The sequence below is a fragment of the Diabrotica virgifera genome, chromosome 6, assembly GCF_917563875.1.
Source record: "Diabrotica virgifera virgifera chromosome 6, PGI_DIABVI_V3a".
NCBI lineage: Eukaryota > Metazoa > Arthropoda > Insecta > Coleoptera > Chrysomelidae > Diabrotica > Diabrotica virgifera.
The window spans coordinates 64,497,989-64,519,540 of record NC_065448.1 but is presented as its reverse complement, the minus strand read 5'-3'; positions in this window follow the sequence as shown (position 1 = coordinate 64,519,540).

Below are 21,552 nucleotides of genomic sequence, written 5' to 3'. Positions count from 1 at the left end.
CATTACACGTTACGTTACGCATTACATTACATGTGTCTGGACCGCCTTAACGTTCGTGCCCACGAACTGTGCAATAGTGCGCGCTCTGCCTCGGAGCTCTAAGCGGTCGCGGTTTATATGCAGAACAGAGCATGCCGTATCGATTGGAGCAGTTGCAGGGAGCGCTAAGCGCAAGAGGTTTGCGAACACAGTGGTTACACGCCTTTAGATTTTTTCAACTAAAAGCGCCCCACAATATCGATAATCAAGTCAGTCAACCGTTAATTTTGAAAACATAACCTTCAAAAATCTTTTGTTAATTATACTTTCTTGTAGAATTTTTAAAATAAACTTTTTTAAAAACCGTTCTCAGAGAGGACGTCGAACGTATATGGCCATACTGAACAGCAACTTTTGAAATAAAAAACACGTATTAAAAATTACGAGATGTCTGCAAATATGAAAGCAAAATTATTATAGAATAAAGAAATTTTGCACTACATTCACATATTGCCACACATCTGATAAAAGTAGAGCAACACTTTGATGAAATGTACAAATTCCGATTTTCCGATACTGTAAGCATGATATCTCATTTAAATACATTGTGTTTTATAACATCAAAGTAGGCTCTTGTCATCGACTACAAAAGCGTTTTCGATGATAAAATGAACTCATTTTGACGTAAAGTTCGATTGCAAATTAACAGAGCGTCAAAAGTATTGCAACAATATTTTCAAAAAAAGAAGTATATTTTCATAGAAAGCATAGAAAAAAAATATCCACGAGGAAAAAAACTTTCCTGTAGTTGGCTGTATACCATTTATTACAAAAATCCATAAAATCCTTTATAAAAGATATATTTGTTAAAATCCCTATACAGGGCTACATCACAGAACAGAGTTAGTTTTCAATCGGTTGACCGATCATCATCAGTGTTAACCTAAAATGTGTATAACCTGAAAATATAATGCAAAGTATTTTAAATTTTGACTACGATTTTAAAAGTTATAGGTTATACTCACGTGAATCTGACATGCTAACCACCAAAGTAAAAAATATTTGGGTAACAACCCTTTACAATTAATCCGTCATAGGAACATAGAAATAAAATGTGAGATTAAACATAGATGTTTAAAATATCCAATGTTTCATGCTCTAGGCACCATTGAGCTCGAATCTAAACCCTAGGTGTTTACACAAGAGGGCTTAATATCGTTTCTCAAATTTTCGATCTAACGTGCAATGTGGTTTGCCTATCACTTTTATTGCAAACATTCTAACCATTAGTTACATCAAGTTTATTTTCATTTTAACAGATTATTTGAAAATCAGTAACTGTTTTTATTGTTCGTAATTTAACAAGATTTACAATAGATTTCACATAACTTACAGGGAAATTTTAACTTCCTGTGGAACTGCCATTTCTGTCATGTCATCCTTAAGAATTTCCGCTAGGTATCAGAGCCACTTGTTACCATACAGTCATGATGTGAACAAGTCAGATTCGAGCTCAATGGTACCTAGAGTATGAAACATTCAATATTTTAAACATCCGTGTTAAATTTCACATATTATTTCTATGTTCCTATGACGGATTAATTGTAAAGGGTTTTTACCCAAATATTTTACTTTGGTGGTTAGCATGTTAGATTAACGTGAGTATAACCTTTAGCTTTTAAAATCGTAGTCAAAAAATTTTAAATACTTTGCAATATTTTATCAGGTTATACACATTTTAGTATAACACTGATGATGATCAGTCAACCGATTGAAAACTAGTTCTGTTCTGTGATGTAGCCCTGTATAAGGATTTTAACAAAATAAATATACCTTTTATAAAGGATTTTATGGTTTTTTAGAAAAAAAATTGTTTTGAGTAATCTGATTTATATTTTGAATGTTTCTATGCGAAATTCGTCATTTAAATACAGTCGGAAAAATGAAAGAATGCCCATGAACGATCACATTAATCACTTATTTTGTACTTGCTATCTTTTTCTATAACAAATATTTGTTATTTGTAGAAAACGACAGCAAATATAAAATAAGTGATTGATGTGATCGTTCATGGGTATTCTTTCATTTTTTCGACTGTATGTATCCCAATGCCTGGTTCAATGCTATTTAAATGCATTTTATGTTTATTTTAATAAGTTACAGGGGTCAAAAGGTTAAAATTTAGTGTGATGTTTAATTTTAAATATTTTATTTAAAAGAAACTTTTTGTCTATTCTAAGGAACTTTCGACCATCGGCAATAAGTCTTTTATTCTGCGTTAAAATTTTTCAAAAATATTTACTAGTTTTCTCAGGATTCGACAAAAATTAATGGATTTAAATAGCACTGGACCAACAATTTGCGCCTGCCCCCTTACCAACATTTTATTTATATTTTTTTATAAATTTTTATATTTTTATTTTTTTTTATTTTTATATTTTTTTATATATTTTTTTTTTATTAATCTTTTTGGAAAGGTTCCCGGATTGGAAATCGAACCCTCAAACAGTAGTTAAACATGTAATTTTCATTACAGTCATTTTGGTATTTGACCCTCCGTGGCTCAGTGGTAAGATCGCCTACCTATGGATCGAAAAATCCGAAAGGTCGTGAGTTCGAATCTCACCAGGGTCGAAAATTGTTCGTTTATTATAAATTAATAAATGAAAATAGTTTCTGTCCTTGTGGGATCGGTACTCACCGGAGGGACCGCAGACGTTCGGATACAATTAGCGTCTCTTTGCAAAGACAATGACGTCGACTTTGCAAAGTCACTTACTCAACTCACACACTACAGATTACTCCCCTGAGTAAGTGATAAGTTATATTCTACAAAAACATTATGAAATTGACTGGCCAGTTGGTTGTGAAAACCAGTGCCAATGAAACACAAAAACACACACATTTTGGTATTTGTTGTTTTTACTGCTATGTACTTTTTTATCTCTTGCATCTTTTCGTTTATTTTTCATTCTTTCTTTTTTAATATTTTCGTATTTCTGTTATTTACTTTATTTTAGTAGATCTACCTTTTTTATTTTAGCAGATTTTGTTTATTATTTATTTTTTTTATAGTTATCTTTGTAAACTATATACAAGAATAAAAAAACCGCTAAACGCCGTAAAAATCAGTGGCGCATACAATATTCCAGCTACAAAAGATCTGATATGAATATCACGTGGCGCGAAAGTGTATTTTCATTTTGATGCAAAACAAAATTCTAGTGTGTGTGTGTGTGTGTGAAAAAATGGCTTGGATGCGGGTCCGTTAGCTACAGATTTTTATTTTATTTTTACCTCAATTTATTAGTTTTGTTACATTTATACCTATTTCACTTAAATTACTATATTTGTTTTTTTTTTTCAAGTAGTTTATAAGTAATTTAAATATTTCCATTTTATGACAACTTATTAGATATTCTATACTAATTGGAAAATGAACTTGTGTTTGTTGTAAATTTTAATATAATTGATTTATATATCTCTCATTAATTTTGCATTCAAAGAAAATATGTTTCAAATCTCTAATCGAAACATTATCACAAAAAGAGACTGATGAATTACCTATTTAATTTTGTTAATTAACTACTTAACAAAATTATAGTTTTATTTTTAAAGATTTTTTCATAATATTTGCCTAATTTGAAGTAAAACGCGCCACAAAAGAGTAACTTTGATATAGTTTGAATTTTGAAACCCTTTTGTGGCGCGTTTACTTCAAATTTAGCAAATAATATGAAAAAATATTTTAAAATAAAACTAGAATTTTGTTTTGCATCAAAATCAAAATACACTTTCGCGTCACGTAATATTCATATCAGATCTTTTGTAGCTGGAGTATTGTATGCGCCACTCATTTTACGGCGTTTAGCGGTTTTTTTTATTCTTGTGTCAGAAGTTTTTCAAAGTTATTTATAAATTAAATGTATAAAGTTGAATGCAATGTTTCTCGATTACACGTTAAGCTTTATAAATGGTCGCCTTTGTCGTATTATCTACCAAATTATGTAGTGTCCATCGAATGTACATTAGACTTTTTTTCTATTGGAAATAGATTGAAAAAAATATTGGGATGGCCGGTAAATGAACTCTGATTGCCCGTTGCCAGATCAAATTAGCGTCGTAACTACTACAACTACATAAACCATTTAGGGAATAATCGTTAATTGGATTAAACTTTTGTAGCTTAATAACTTCTAAAGGGCTTAACCGATTTTGTTCACTAAACATGAGTTTGAAACGTACTGTCAAGTAGTATCTTATGCATCTAAGGTCAAGTATGATAACTAAAGCTATTACAGGAATTATTGAGCTTGAAAAACCGTTTTTCCCATAAGAAATAGATTTGATCATATTTATGAAGCCTATAACTTAAAAATTCGAATTTTCCTGGATATAAGGTATACACCGCTAGATTCGTCTAGAGTCTTTCTGCAAACGCTCAGTTACTGGAGTAATTCGTAGGTTGAAATTTTGAGTAATTGTCGAAAAACCAAAATTTTCAAAGTTTAGTTTTTCAGTTTTTCGGCTATACTGAGCCGTGTGTATGTCTGATCCTGACAGCTTAGACACCATTTGAAAACTTAACTCAACGCTATTGATTTGTTGTATTTACTGTTATCCTGTCTCTTCTTGAATCGAAGATATATACCGCCAAAAATATGCCGTTTTGTACCTACCAAGTCCTATAGCTGGCTTATGGGTAGTCAAAACTCACAAACTACACCGCTTCTGAATCGGCCCTTACCCCCTCTTTAAACACAGAAAAAAAAATTCAGATCGGTTTAACTTTTCCACGCACATACATACATACATACATACATATACATATCCACAAACATTTTTCTTTTTTAAATAAAAATTGACTCATATTTCTGAGCTCGGTAACTTTTGAACGCTATAAACGATTTTCAAAATTAGACATGCGTTGACAAGGTAATGATCGTTTCTATTAGAAGCCGCAAAGGTCGGAGTTAAATTTTCGAAGTTTTTGGGAGTTTTGAGGACGAGAACGAAAAACAGACCCTAAATAGAAGGGGCCGTAAAATCCACACCCTTGGACCAAAATGGATGGTTGACATATGAATGGTGAGTCTTTTCCTGAACTTTAAGATGGGAGTTGGCCCAATTTTCAATTCAGTCAGATTTAGAAAAACGAAAATTTCGTTTATATACAGGGTGTCCCGAAAAGAATGGTCATAAATTATACCACATATTCTGCGACCAAAAATAGTTCGATTAAACCTTACTTACCTTAGTACAAATGTGCTCATAAAAAAAGTTACAGCCCTTTGAAGTTACAAAATGAAAATCGATTTTTTTCAATATGTCCAAAACTATTAGAGATTTTTTATTGAAAATAGACATGTATCATTCTCATGGCAGGAACATCTTAAAACAAAATTATAGTGAAATTTGTCCACCCCATAAAAATTTCATAGGGGTTTTGTTCCCTTAAAGCCCCCAAACTTTTGTGTACGTTCCAATTAATTCATTATTGTGGTACCATTAGTTAATCACAACATTTTTAGAACTTTTTTGCCTCTTAGTATTTTTTTGATAAGCTAGTTTTTATCGAGATGCGGCTAATTTTTTAATATATTTTACATAAAAATTTTATGGGGGTTTTGTTCCTTTAAACCCCCCAAATGTTGGTGTACGTTCCAATTAAACTATTATTTTGGTACCATTAGTTAAACACAGTGTTTTTAAAACTTTTGCCTCTTAGTCTTTTTTGATAAGTCACCTTTTATCGAGATGTGGCTTCTCTTTCAAAATATACCTAAAAATGTAAATTATAAATAAATTTTCAGATTATTAACAGGTCTCTATAATCGTACTTAACCATATACAAATACGTGGTGGATTCGGCAAATATTCAAAATATCTCGATAAACAGTGGCTTATCGAAAAAGTACTAGGAGGCAAAAAAGTTTCAAAAACATTGTGTTTCACTAATGGTGCCACAATAATAATTTATTTGGCACGTACACAAAAGTTTGGGGGGTTTAAGGGAACAAGACTCCCATAAAATTTTTAAGGGGTGCACAAATTTCACTTTAACTTTTATTTAAGATGTTGCTGTCATAAGAATGCCACATGTCGATTTTCAATAAAAGATCTCTAAGAGTTCTCGATAAATGAAAAAAAATCGATTTTCATATTGTAACTTCAAAGGGCTGTAACCTTTTTTGTGTGCACTATTGTATATAGGTAAGTGAGGTTCAATCGATTTATTTTTGACCCCAGAATCTGTGGTATAATTTATGACCGATCTTTTCGGGACACCCTGTATAGTGTCGCTTATAGGAGTATTGTCGTTGGGGTTGTGCGCCACTGACGAGAGCTGCCGTTCTCTGGTAATTCTATAATTATGTATCTGATGTTTCTATTATTGGTCTATGTTGCGTATTCAGTTCAACTGTATTTATTGCCTTCACTTCTTTTATCGTCGTTTCTAGCTCTTGTGAATATGTGATTTTACAATTAAATACTGATTATTTTACTTAATATTTTACCACTTTATGACCAATTTTCATTACATCTCCTGAACAGAATCTCCCGAAAATTTAACACCAACATCTTAATTAAGTAAATGTTTAGTTTTTAATTACTCTTTGCCGACTAGTCACAATAAACCATTTTATTTTATATCAATGCATTTTATTCAAGAAGTTAAAAACAGGTGTAACAGAAGTAATTTAAACAAGGACGTAAAATGTCTTGGCACTGGTCTGGCAGCACGCAATGGTAGTTTTCCCAAGACATAAGTGTATTGTATGTCAACGTTAATTATTATTGATTACATGCTACTGGATTTTATATATAGTAAAGTCGCAATTTTATTAAAACTCTTCTACAACATTAAAAGAAAAATTATGTTATTGAAAGAAATTTATTATTTTATTTGTTTCAGTCTTTTGTAAGTTACAGGTATATAAGAAAACAATGGATTAAACTTAACGACGTAGATATTCTTATGTTTTGAATTAAACTTTACTTATTAAAATATAACATTCTTCTTCTTTAAGTGTCATCTCCTCTAAAAAGTTCAGCAACCATCATGGTAATGATCTAAAGAGATCAGCAGAAGTGCAATTATACCAAGCTTTTCAATTGTTTAACCAGGAGATGCTTCTTCTCTCACGACACCTTCTACCCTGTATTCTTTCTTGCATTATTAACTGCAACTGCAGATATTGATGTATTCCAACTTTAATTGTATTTCTCTTTTTTTTTTTCATTCTTCTCAACACCTCGACATTCGTGAATCTGTCCACCCAAATTATTCTTAATATCCTTCTGTAGGCCCGTAACTCGAGGGCTTCTAATCTGTCTGAAACATCTTTCTTTAACGTCCAAGCCTCCAAACCATAAAATAATATGGAAAACACGTAGCATTTCATTAGTCTTATCTTTAAAGAAATTGTAATATCCCTTCTACAGAATACTTTTTTCAGTTTGTTGAAAGCATTTTTGTCTATTCTATTCTTGCTTTATTTTTTCTGTCTAATTGGTTCCAGCATCATAAAACAAAACTCACACATACAATATTCTTGATTTAATCTCTTCTGTGTATTCATTATTTTCATTAATTATTGTACCGAGATATGTATTTATATTTTTAATTTTTTTTGTTTAATTTGCTCTCCCTGGATTGTTATAATTTCTTGGCGCTGTTGGGCTTTTGTTATCACCATTAATAATTATGCCACCACTTCTTCTTCAAAGATGAAGAAAAGTTAAAAATAAAAAAAAATTCTATAACTAACAACAACAGATGGACTGAATAACCAGGAAAAAATAGCAGGATTAAAAAGTGGGATCGGCTGGATTTGAGGTTGCAGTTATCCGACTTAAAGAATTATATTGTGTTTTAATTTACTTATGTATATGTCGTAGGCAATCGGCGAAACACGTCATTCCGTGAAAAGCCTAGTCATTACACGTAATGCCGGCAAACGCTGTATTACAATCATTATTACTTTGTTTGACTGAAATTATGCGCCATTTCAGGGACTGCCGTCTACGGTTTAGGCAAACGGTGAAACCGCCCGAATGATTGAACGTTACAGCGTCTGACGGTTGTATGTTTAGTCAATTCAGTCGTCGAATTAAGATTTTATCACATACCTCGTTGCAAGTGTTTATTATTATATAAATATTATAAAAATATTGATATCCACAAGGGTGTATTTTATGAAAAAGTAATCTAATATTATCAAGTGGACAAAGACGCCAAAAAGTCGTGGAATTATGGTAAAACGAATGAGGTATGAACCACTTAAACCTAACCTTAACTATAAAAAATTCGCGGCCGTTCATTTCTATACACTACCTTATAAAATTCATACAGCTTTCATAAAATACATCCTTGTGGATATTTATATTTATATAATAATAAACACTTGCAACGAGATACGTGGTAAAACCTTAATTCGACGACTGAATTGACTAAGCATACAACCGTCAGACGCTGTAACGTTCAATCATTCGGGCGGTTTCACCGTTTGCCTAAACCGTAGACGGCACTCCCTGAAATGGCGCATAATTTCAGTCAAACAAAGTAATAATGATTGTAATACAGCGTTTGCCGGCAATACGTGTAATGACTAGGCTTTTCACGGAATGACGTGTTACACCGATTGCCTACGACATATATACGGGGTGGCTGATCGAAAACGAAACACAGGCATTATCAGGCAACATCCTTAAAAAACATAGCGACAGGTCAATTTTCGATTAAAGGCGGATACATTTTTCTGGTATTTACGATTATTTTACTTTGACCCTAAGCAAGGGTAAGAATCATCCTGACATTTTTAATAGCAATGATAATCAAATATTATATTACTGGAAAGCCTTTGCAGTTATTTATTTATTTATTAAGCTCAACAAGCCTTGAAAGCCTAGGGCTGAAACATTTAATTTTTCTTGACAATTACTATTAGATATCTATATAGTGCTATATCCTATACTACTATATACAATATTACTTGTTTATATAAAACACTTAATACTACACTTAATATTCCTTATAGTCTCTCCATACATTTCTTCACCAATTCCTTCCATTGTTTTTTGTCCAAAGCTTTTTCTTTCCAGGTTACAATATTACTTTTTTGTAAGTCTTCATATACGCTGTCCTTCCATCTACTTCTTGGTCTACCTATTCTTCTTTTTTGTATTGGTTTACGTGATAGAACCATTTTTGGCATTCTTTTCTTTTCCATTCTTTCAATGTGTCCTAAGTATCGGATTCTCTGTGCTTTGATTGACGTCGTAATTTTTGGTTTATTATATAGTTCTTTCAGTTTCTTATTATTTCTTTTTCTCCATTGACCATCTATTTTCACGCCTCCATATATTGCTCTTTGTATTTTCCTCTCCCATCTTTCTAAAAGGTATATTTCTGATTTTTTAGCACCCGTGTTTCACATGCATATGTAGCTGTAGGTCTGATAACTGTTTTGTAGATTCTTTTGTTTTTCTTGAAACATATTTAGCTTTCATTAATGGTCCCAATGCTTCATACTTTTTGTTTCCTTTTGCTATCCTTGCTTTTATCTTCTCTTCCCCATGTCCCTTTTCATCTACTTTTACATCCAGGTATGTAACTTCTGGAACTCTTTTAAATGCGAATGCATTTTCTCCTTCTATCTCCAATGTGAAATTGTCTTGTTTTTCTTTATATGTTTCTCCCATTATCGTGTATTTTGTATTTTCCTTATTTATGAGAAAACCGAAAATTTGGCTGTTTTATTATATTGCTCATTAATTTTGTTACCTCTTTCTTACTTGTCGATAATAACGTTAGATCATCTGCGAATGCAATACATTGGTGGCCATTTTTAAAAATCGTTTCCTGTGTGTTTATTTTACTTTTTCTAATTATTTCTTCCAGTATTACATTAAAAAGACTTGTTGATACTAGGTCTTATTGTCTTAATACTTCCTTTGTTTCAAAATTATTTGATTTATGCCCCTTCAATGCTATTTCGTTTGTGATGTTATCCATAGTCATCTTTACCATCCTGACGGTTTTACTTGGTAGGCCCATTTCTTTCATTAGTTCATACATCTGTTGCCGCTTTACCGTATCGTACGCCTGCTTAAAGTCGACGAACACGACGTATACTGCTATTTTATCTCCGTAGCACGTAGTCTGGATTTCTTTTAACGCAAATATTTGGTCTTTCATCAACCTATTGCTTCTGAATCCTGCCTGATATTGGCCCAATATCTTTTCCGTGTATGGGTTTAGCTTTTTTCTTATTATGTTTGTCAAGATTTTGTAAACGACTTCTAGCAACGCGATACCTCTATAATTTTCACATCTCATTTTGTCACCTTTTTTATATATGGGGCATATTATTACTCTGGCCCACTCTCCTGGCATTCTTTCTGTTTCCCATATGCTTTTTATCAGGTTACGTATCTATTTGTGAAGTGTTTTTCCTCCTGCTTTTATCACTTACGCGGGTATTTCTGATATTCCTGGACTTTTATTGTGTTTTAGTCCCCTTATTTCATTTTCTATTTCTTCCTTAGTAGGTGTTTCTATTACTGTATGGTCGTCTTCAATTACTTGGCTTGTTTCCCTTTTCTTCTTCGTTTTTGTTTAGCATTGCGTAAAGTAACTTTGCCAATTTTATTTATCATTATTTCCCTTGGTTGATTTATTAATTTTCCTTTATAATTTTTCATATATGGGTTATGTTTCTGGTATCCTCTTTCCATTTTTGTTGTTTCCTGGTAAAAGGATCTTCTTTCCTTTTTTGGAATTTTTCTTCTATCAGTTTGAGTTTATCCTCGTTGTATTTTCTTTTTTGATTTCTGCATGTTATCTTCTTCATTCTCCCTAATTCTTCATATTCTTGTGTGCTAATGTCACTATTATTTGTTAAGTTTTTTATTCTTATTTTTATAATTTCTTCTGCTATTTTTTTACATTCCTCTGCCTTTGCAGTTACCTATTATTTTTAAAAATTTTCAATTCTGTGCAATATTTAATTTGAATAAAAAAAATATATTTAAAATTAATATCTCAGACATTCCAAATCATTTGCGTAATAATTGGTAGACAGTATTTGACAATTCGTTGATGTTCATCATACCGTTGATGTTAATTTAACGAATTAGTTTGTTAATATAATAAGTTTTTAAATACTACAAATGAATCCTTACAACTGATATTAACAAGAGAATTCTCTATGGCACCACCAATCATCTATCGGTTATAACACAGCTCACTATTTTTTTAAAATACTCTTCTTTTGAAAAAGATTTTCGGAATGAAAGGTCAAATAACAGTTATTATAAAACATAATTTTTATAACAATTAATTTGGATAAATTTCATAAAAATATAGTATATAATTTTTTAATTTCAAAAATTAGATCTTAGAGATAAATTGATATGCATGTGATGACATTTTGTCTCTCACTATGATGACAATCAAATTATACAACAAGTAATGACTTTCAAATACCTGTAAATTAATCTGTCAGCCGACAGCAATATCGGAGACAAGGTAAAATACCAAATAATTAAAGCCAGTAGAACGGACGGTGCCTAAACGACACAATTTGGAAAAACAAACAGCTAAGAGTGGAATCAAAGGCACGAATATATAAGTCAGTTATTAGACCAGTTAGTTATGACTTACACAGCCGAAACAAGACCAGATACAAGCAAAATACAAAGACATCTGGTGACCAACGAAACGAAGATCTTAAGAAAGATTGCTGGAAAAGGACTACAAAGGACTACAGGATAGGGTAAGAAGTGAGGAAATCAGACACATATGTGGGGTAGATAATATAAATGCCTGGGTAAAAAACAGAAAAGAAGAGTGGAATCAACACATAAGCAGGATATCTGAGTCCAGGATAGTAAGAATAGCCAGGGACAAGTCCCCGTTAGACAGAAGAAGTATAGGACGCCCAAGGAAAAGATGGAATGACAAGTTAGGGACAGAATGAAAGGCACCGTTAAAGAAAAACAGGCAGTGCTGCCTATATAAAAGAAAAATAAGAAGAAGAAGATAATATATATGTTGGTGGTTTCTCCTTGTAAGGACGTTAGACTCTGCTCATTTATTATTATCTCACTAATGTATTGGTCAAACTCTATAAATCTTGTAATCGTAACAGAAAAACTAAAAGTTGCATAGAACATCTTTCATTAACTGATGTTCGATGTAGTTCATAAATACGAAAATTTTGTAATATTTTAACACTTTCCTGACCTAAAGTTCCTGAGGTCCCCGATAGCTAAAATATTCTATACTTAATTTCTTTGTTTCTATTAGGACTACTAAGAACTTCATAACAAAGTATTCCTGTTAAATTGTACGGACCATAAGAACATATTACATGATTTATGCTTCATGTTTGCTTTAAGACAGCAATTAAATTAATGCGAGGAGAAGAAAAGGGAGCTACATTTGGTATTTATAGATCTTGAAAATACTCGACACAATTCCTAGACAAGATAGACGTAGATGTATGAGGCAGAAATGGGTTCCTGCAAAGTATGTAATAAGGAACTCTAACAAGAAGTAAAACCACTTCTATGTAAATTGGTATATTTATTAAAACTTAAAAATCCCAATGGATTGAATAAAAATGTCCAATTCAGAACGTTTTCAGACCTATCGGTCCATCATCAGTGAATCTACAATAAAATAAGTAATCCCACTATTAGAATTGAAAGATGGTTGAAATTTTTAAAAGCTAAAAATGTGGTTAGATTACTTACGTGCATACTTGCTAAATAGCCCCAGAACCAAACAATGGTTGAATTTAAAATTCAATTTACATTATTTAAAAATAATATTAAACAGGCTAAACGCCGATGTTACAGGATATTGCCTATGGGAACATGGTGAAACCCTACCAAAACCTCAATCAACCATCTTAGGCCAACTTTGACTATAAAGTGACACTAATGACTAAGGAACTGTTTGAAGTGACATTGACAGTAGAGAAAAAGGTAGTCGATTTTCAATGTTAATTAACCAAAAGGTCATGACCCACAACAAATGATAAAGATTTTAATATCTGAAAAATGTCTAACATTTTAAATCTATTGGTTATTGAAAAGAAATTGTGATATACAAAATTAATTTAGAATATAAGATTATTTATATTGACTGTATACCATAACATTAGATTGATCAAATTGATAGAAAGAAAGTAAGCTGCTGTCAATAAAGATAAAAAGATAAAAATAGATGAAGGTGAGAAAAGAGAAAAATCAATATTAGTTGGAAAGTTATTGTACAAAATGAATAAATTGGTAGGCAATTTAATCTAGTCTATATTGTATTGGTGGTTGTATATGTAAAAGGAAAATATTGTTATTTAAAAATGCAAGTTTTTGTAAATAATGGATTTGAGTTAGGATACAGTCAAATAATTAAAAGTGTGTAATATGTGAATGAAAAAGAATTGTAATTATTATGAGATGGTTTATTTTTTTTATTTTATTTCAAAAGTTTTGAGAGAATTCTTGTGACAAAGTGTTGGTATGGGAAATTAGAGATAAAGTAATGTATGATTATAGCTGTTAAGTCCAGTTGATACAAAAATGAAATTAAAATGAAAATAATATTGAAAGTGTACTGAATAAAATAAAACCAAAGTAAGAAAAAGAATATAGATATAATTTAATTGTAATGATAATGGATCTGAATGTGAGAACTGAAATCAAGTGAATGGATGTTAGTTGGAGAGGTAAAAGTTTTCTTGGAAAAGGTCAAAGACAAAAAGCAGAGGGCTGTGGTGTAAGGTATAAAGACAAGAATTTTAAGGGAAAGAGAGGGATAAAGAAAAGATGAGGTGTGGAATTAAACTGAACGAAGTAATGAAATGAAAAAGAAGTAAAAAGATAGTAGGGTGAATTAATGAGGTGATGGTTAATAGGGTTCAATAGTTAATAATGTTATTCGGGTAAAGGAGTTTGGAAGCAGTGAAGGAAAGAGGAAATTTTGAAAAAGAAGAGAGAGTAAGTTGAAAGAGAAAGAATAGGATAAAAGAGGAAGTTGAAAAAATAGGAATTATGAGAATAATTGGCGGTGAATGGGGACAAAGTTGCGGTTAAGGGATGTTTGTCTATTGACACAGTTGGGACTCTTCTTCATGTCCTTGCCAATCTCCAAATCTTCGTATAAGTCTAAACGGAGTGTATTGTTTTGTTGAATATTGTGTATCAACTGGACACCTTCAGGAATCTTAAGTTCATGTTTATTGACTTTTAAATGGTGTGAAAAGGCAGAAGTGGTATCTCTCTTGCTGTGTTCAGCAGATCGGGTAGAAAGGGATCTGTAAGTTCTGCCGATGTAGGTGGCATCACAATCTGAACAAGAGAGTCTGTATACCCCACTCCGGTTCATATAATGGATAGGATCTTTGGTATTAGTTAAACTTTTGCTGAGAGTGTTATTAACTTTGAAAGATATTTTTATGTTGTCACAAGAATTTGAAATGATATGTTTGACTCTTTCAGATAATTTGGAGTTATTGAATGGTAAGGAGGCATAGATGGGAGTAGTTGTGGATGATGTAGAGAAAGCGGATTGTTGTAGTAATTTGAGTTCTCTTTTTTGTTGAAGTTTAGTGATAATGTCTGGGTCATAACCATTGTTGACTGCAATCTGTTTGATAATATTCAACTCTTTGTTGAATTCAGTTACGGATAAAGGAATAGAGTTTAATCTATGTATAAAACTGCGAAAAGCAGAGAGTTTATATGATAAAGGGTGATTAGAAGTAGAATGGATAACATGATCTGTCTGTGTTGGTTTACGGTAGATACCAAAGTTGAAGTGGTCATGTAGTCTGGTAATAGATAAATCCAGAAAGTTAATGGAGTTAGAAGATTCTAGTTCCATGGTAAAGGTGATATTAGGATGGATTTGATTTATTTTGTGAAGTAAGTTGTGAGCTGAATCAGAGTTACCAGAAATGAGGACTAAAATGTCATCAACATAACGGAACCAGTGTAAGATCTCTGGATTTTTTATGATATAGTTGGATTCTAAGTGATCCATAAAAACATCAGCTAAGAAAGGGGATAAGCAACTACCCATTGCTAAACCGTCAGGTTGTTGATAAAAGTTGTTATTAAAAACAAAGTAATCTTGAGATAGACAAATTTTGAGAATGTTTATAATAGACGAAGTGGTGGTGGAAGTGACAGAATTATTTAAGAGGAGTGAATTAACCAGACTAATCGATTCATTTTTTGAATCCTCCAAAATGAAACCTCGACCAAAAAATGAATCGATTAGTCTGGTTAATTCACTCCTCTTAAATAATTCTGTCACTTCCACCACCACTTCGTCTATTATAAACATTCTCAAAATTTGTCTATCTCAAGATTACTTTGTTTTTAATAACAACTTTTATCAACAACCTGACGGTTTAGCAATGGGTAGTTGCTTATCCCCTTTCTTAGCTGATGTTTTTATGGATCACTTAGAATCCAACTATATCATAAAAAATCCAGAGATCTTACACTGGTTCCGTTATGTTGATGACATTTTAGTCCTCATTTCTGGTAACTCTGATTCAGCTCACAACTTACTTCACAAAATAAATCAAATCCATCCTAATATCACCTTTACCATGGAACTAGAATCTTCTAACTCCATTAACTTTCTGGATTTATCTATTACCAGACTACATGACCACTTCAACTTTGGTATCTACCGTAAACCAACACAGACAGATCATGTTATCCATTCTACTTCTAATCACCCTTTATCATATAAACTCTCTGCTTTTCGCAGTTTTATACATAGATTAAACTCTATTCCTTTATCCGTAACTGAATTCAACAAAGAGTTGAATATTATCAAACAGATTGCAGTCAACAATGGTTATGACCCAGACATTATCACTAAACTTCAACAAAAAAGAGAACTCAAATTACTACAACAATCCGCTTTCTCTACATCATCCACAACTACTCCCATCTATGCCTCCTTACCATTCAATAACTCCAAATTATCTGAAAGAGTCAAACATATCATTTCAAATTCTTGTGACAACATAAAAATATCTTTCAAAGTTAATAACACTCTCAGCAAAAGTTTAACTAATACCAAAGATCCTATCCATTATATGAACCGGAGTGGGGTATACAGACTCTCTTGTTCAGATTGTGATGCCACCTACATCGGCAGAACTTACAGATCCCTTTCTACCCGATCTGCTGAACACAGCAAGAGAGATACCACTTCTGCCTTTTCACACCATTTAAAAGTCAATAAACATGAACTTAAGATTCCTGAAGGTGTCCAGTTGATACACAATATTCAACAAAACAATACACTCCGTTTAGACTTATACGAAGATTTGGAGATTGGCAAGGACATGAAGAAGAGTCCCAACTGTGTCAATAGACAAACATCCCTTAACCGCAACTTTGTCCCCATTCACCGCCAATTATTCTCATAATTCCTATTTTTTCAACTTCCTCTTTTATCCTATTCTTTCTCTTTCAACTTACTCTCTCTTCTTTTTCAAAATTTCCTCTTTCCTTCACTGCTTCCAAACTCCTTTACCCGAATAACATTATTAACTATTGAACCCTATTAACCATCACCTCATTAATTCACCCTACTATCTTTTTACTTCTTTTTCATTTCATTACTTCGTTCAGTTTAATTCCACACCTCATCTTTTCTTTATCCCTCTCTTTCCCTTAAAATTCTTGTCTTTATACCTTACACCACAGCCCTCTGCTTTTTGTCTTTGACCTTTTCCAAGAAAACTTTTACCTCTCCAACTAACATCCATTCACTTGATTTCAGTTCTCACATTCAGATCCATTATCATTACAATTAAATTATATCTATATTCTTTTTCTTACTTTGGTTTTATTTTATTCAGTACACTTTCAATATTATTTTCATTTTAATTTCATTTTTGTATCAACTGGACTTAACAGCTATAATCATACATTACTTTATCTCTAATTTCCCATACCAACACTTTGTCACAAGAATTCTCTCAAAACTTTTGAAATAAAATAAAAAAAATAAACCATCTCATAATAATTACAATTCTTTTTCATTCACATATTACACACTTTTAATTATTTGACTGTATCCTAACTCAAATCCATTATTTACAAAAACTTGCATTTTTAAATAACAATATTTTCCTTTTACATATACAACCACCAATACAATATAGACTAGATTAAATTGCCTACCAATTTATTCATTTTGTACAATAACTTTCCAACTAATATTGATTTTTCTCTTTTCTCACCTTCATCTATTTTTATCTTTTTATCTTTATTGACAGCAGCTTACTTTCTTTCTATCAATTTGATCAATCTAATGTTATGGTATACAGTCAATATAAATAATCTTATATTCTAAATTAATTTTGTATATCACAATTTCTTTTCAATAACCAATAGATTTAAAATGTTAGACATTTTTCAGATATTAAAATCTTTATCATTTGTTGTGGGTCATGACCTTTTGGTTAATTAACATTGAAAATCGACTACCTTTTTCTCTACTGTCAATGTCACTTCAAACAGTTCCTTAGTCATTAGTGTCACTTTATAGTCAAAGTTGGCCTAAGATGGTTGATTGAGGTTTTGGTAGGGTTTCACCATGTTCCCATAGGCAATATCCTGTAACATCGGCGTTTAGCCTGTTTAATATTATTTTTAAATAATGTAAATTGAATTTTAAATTCAACCATTGTTTGGTTCTGGGGCTATTTAGCAAGTATGCACGTAAGTAATCTAACCACATTTTTAGCTTTTAAAAATTTCAACCATCTTTCAATTCTAATAGTGGGATTACTTATTTTATTGTAGATTCACTGATGATGGACCGATAGGTCTGAAAACGTTCTGAATTGGACATTTTTATTCAATCCATTGGGATTTTTAAGTTTTAATAAATATACCAATTTACATAGAAGTGGTTTTACTTCTTGTTAGAGTTTTTTAACTATATGGTATACAGCCAACCTAGGGAACCTCCCTTTTAGTTTATGTAATAAGGCTTGTGAAGAGGTGTACTGTCCCTAAAGGCGGGTATACATATGCGCTCTGCTCGGTGTGCGAGCCGCTCGCGCGCAGCATACTTGTTAGATTAGTACGTGTTTTCAAGTGGCACACAAACGGTTCGCACACGGCGCACCACGATCTAACTTCTGTCGGCTTTTCAACAAATGCTTTGATGGTTCGCAATACGTATTTGGACGGGCTTGCGAGTGGTTTGTTGGTTTTGGGGCGTCTGAGTTGAATATTTGTTAGTAATGGAGTGGTCGGAAGGAAATATCAAACTTATTGATGTTTACCGTGGAAAATGAAAATGAGATGATGACATTGATTATATTTAAACATGTTAGCTTGCAACCCCCAACTTGCAACCAACTTGCAACCAATTTGCAACCAACTTGCAACCAACTTGCAGCCAACTTGCAACCAACTTGCAACCAACTTGCAACCAACTTGCAACCAACTTGCAACCGACTTGCAACCAACTTGCAACCAACTTGCAACCAACTTGCAACCAACTTGCAACTCAACTTGCAACCAATCGGAATGAAACCAAACACTTCTCGATGAGAATAGGAGAAGCTACTCCCGACGTCGGCCGATATCAGATCTGATCTGATCGGAGAAAAACGGATCCAGTGTAGGCACCCACATTTAATACTAATTATCTACAATTACTAAATGTTCGTAAGCTTCCTCTGGATCGCGGAAGGTTCGTCAAAATGAAAAATTTTAACGAACATTAACCGCGCCACGAACGCGCGGCGCTTACACGGCGTGGAGTTCGCGGCGCGGATATGTATCTCTGCCTTAATACGAAGGCCCTCTGTGAGAGAGTACAACAAAGTAAGGAATTGAGTCAGATTGAAAACGTTTTTCAGTGACGGATGGTTTGCGTCAAGGCTCTTTATTTTGAGTCCCTACCTGTTTAATATTGTTATGGATGTATTGACAGAGAAGGTAAAAGAGGGGGCTCCTTGGTCAATGCTATTTGCTGATAATATCGTGTTAGTAGATGAGAGCAAATAAATGTTGGCGGAGAAGTTAGTGTCTTCAAGAAGGGCTATTGAAAAGGAACGACTTATGGTTATAAGGTCAAAAACGGACTATATAATATGGTTAGCAGGATCAGGAATGGTTGAGGACATAGAGTTGGTTTAAAAAATTATAATGAGTAGAAGAATTTAAATACTCTGGCTCCTACATAACGCAAAATGGGATACTAGAGAAAGGATACAGCATACAGGCTGATTTGTTTAACTGAAAGTGAACAAGCAAGGCACTATATGATCAAAAAATCGGGGAAGCTCTGAAGGAAAGGTATAAAAGAATATTGTGAGACCTGCGTTGATGTACGGCAGTGAAGTGTTGCCTATAAGAAAGATTTAGGGAAACACCATGGAAGTAGCTAGAATGAAAATGTTAAGTTTGAAGCTGAGTAGGACTAGAAAGGACAAAATTAGGAAGGATTTTATTAGGAAGAGAGCCGGGGGTTACTACAGTTTTAAAAAATATTCAATAACAAGAACTGCTATGGTTTGGCCATGTTAAAAGTAGAAACAAAAACTATATGGGACCATGGATAGAGCTGTTAGAAGTTGGTGGAAGGAGAGGTAGATGAAAATCGAGGAGAAGATGGAAGATCTGGAGAGAGAAAGGTTTAGGAGAATAGTACCTACAAGATGGACAGAAATGAGTTAGGATTATGAAGAAGAGGAAGGAGCAGCGACTTCCGAAATGGAAAAGCTGATAAAGTATAAGAATATAAAAATATTTTATATGATAGATGGTTTTCTCCTTTTTTTTGTGCGTTACTACCAGCTCTGATTACCAAAAAAATGAACGTGTTTTTAGGCACGTTCCGTTTAATACTTCTTATTACCTAATTTTGTAACGTTAATTTAAATATTCCATCACAAAATTGCAAAAAAGAACACAGCAACCCAATATTGCCAAACTTTTAAAAAGCCATCGTTTACTCTAAATCATTATTCATATGTTACCGATGCCAGTGTCAATTAAAACAATCAAATCAGGCGTTTGCTTTTGACGCAAAAAAGGGAACAGCTTTAATTATTTGTCCGCACTTTTCACCGAAATTTAAGTATGAAAGGTGGAAATAAATCTACTAAAATATTTATTGTATATCAAAAGGCGTATCTATAGAGGCTTTGAGGCTTAGTGTTTTTAAGTTATTTATAGGTAGAGGAGTGAGCGATATTAAATTATTTGTTGCATTTTCAAGGTTTTAAGTAAAATTTTGTACACAATTATTAATGATAAACCTCTCCAAAAGATAGCTCCATTAATTTTAGATACTAGTTTTTTCCCTAGAGGTAGCATGTTACTAGTAATGGTTATGAAGCTATTTTTTGGGTCATTTTATGATTCCGTATAACCTATTTCTTTTATTTATTAAAACATATATTCAGAAATTAATATTTTTACTCATTCATCAATTTCTTAGTGTCTTCTTCTTTGAGTGCCTTCTTCCAATCAGAGCTTGGATACCTTCATCACCATCTTTACTCTATCTACTGCTGTTGTGAAGAACTCTATCGAATTGCATTTTAAACTGCGCCTTAAATTTATTAACTATAACACTCTCCTTCTACAATCTATTTCGTTGCGTCAGAATAACAAGGTTTTATCTGCCATTTTTGTCTAAACTGAGATTTTTGTGTAACGTGGTTATGTTGCATGGTATTCACCTTAATATGATACTAGCATCTACCTCTATTAACAGGTGGCCGAAATACTAATTTTACAAGGTTCTATCTGAGAGAATTACAAATGTTAATACGTTAACAAGATTCTAACTGAATTTAAAAAGTCAACTTAAGTACACAAGGTCTTATCTGCAAGAACTAAAAATGCTTATAAGTTAACAATAAGACTTTATTAAATAACTGGAAACATGGACAAACATGGAAGTGTTGTGAAGGATGCAGAAAGAAAAAGAACTTGCGCTTACTATTAAAAAGCGCAAACTGCAATACTTGGGACATATAATGAGGGGACAAAAGTACCAGCTACTACAATTAATTATTCAGGGAAAAATAATAGGTAAAAGATCCATTGGCAGAAGAAAACATTCATGGTTGAAGAATTTAAGAGATTGGTACAAGTGCAGCAGCTGCCAATTATTTAGATCTACGGTATCAAAAATACGCATAGCCTTGATGATAGCCAAACTTCGGAACGAGGACGGCACCTGAAGAAGAAGAAGAAATAACTTATAGTTCTATTATTATAATGTACTAATTCTTAAACGACGGTATATTATGTGGTAGACAGAACTTTATCATTTCTCAAATCAGAACTCCTTTTTAGTAACTATTGAAGTAATCTTTTACTTCATATTAATATAGTTATATTTTATTTAAAATTGACATTGTTAATACATATAAGTAGCGATAATATTAAAAAAATACATAACATAGAAACTTTAAACAGTCATAACTAAAAATGGCACCTGAGGCAGTTAGAACTTTGTTATTCCAATGCAACGATTTTGCATCCTCTTATCTTTTC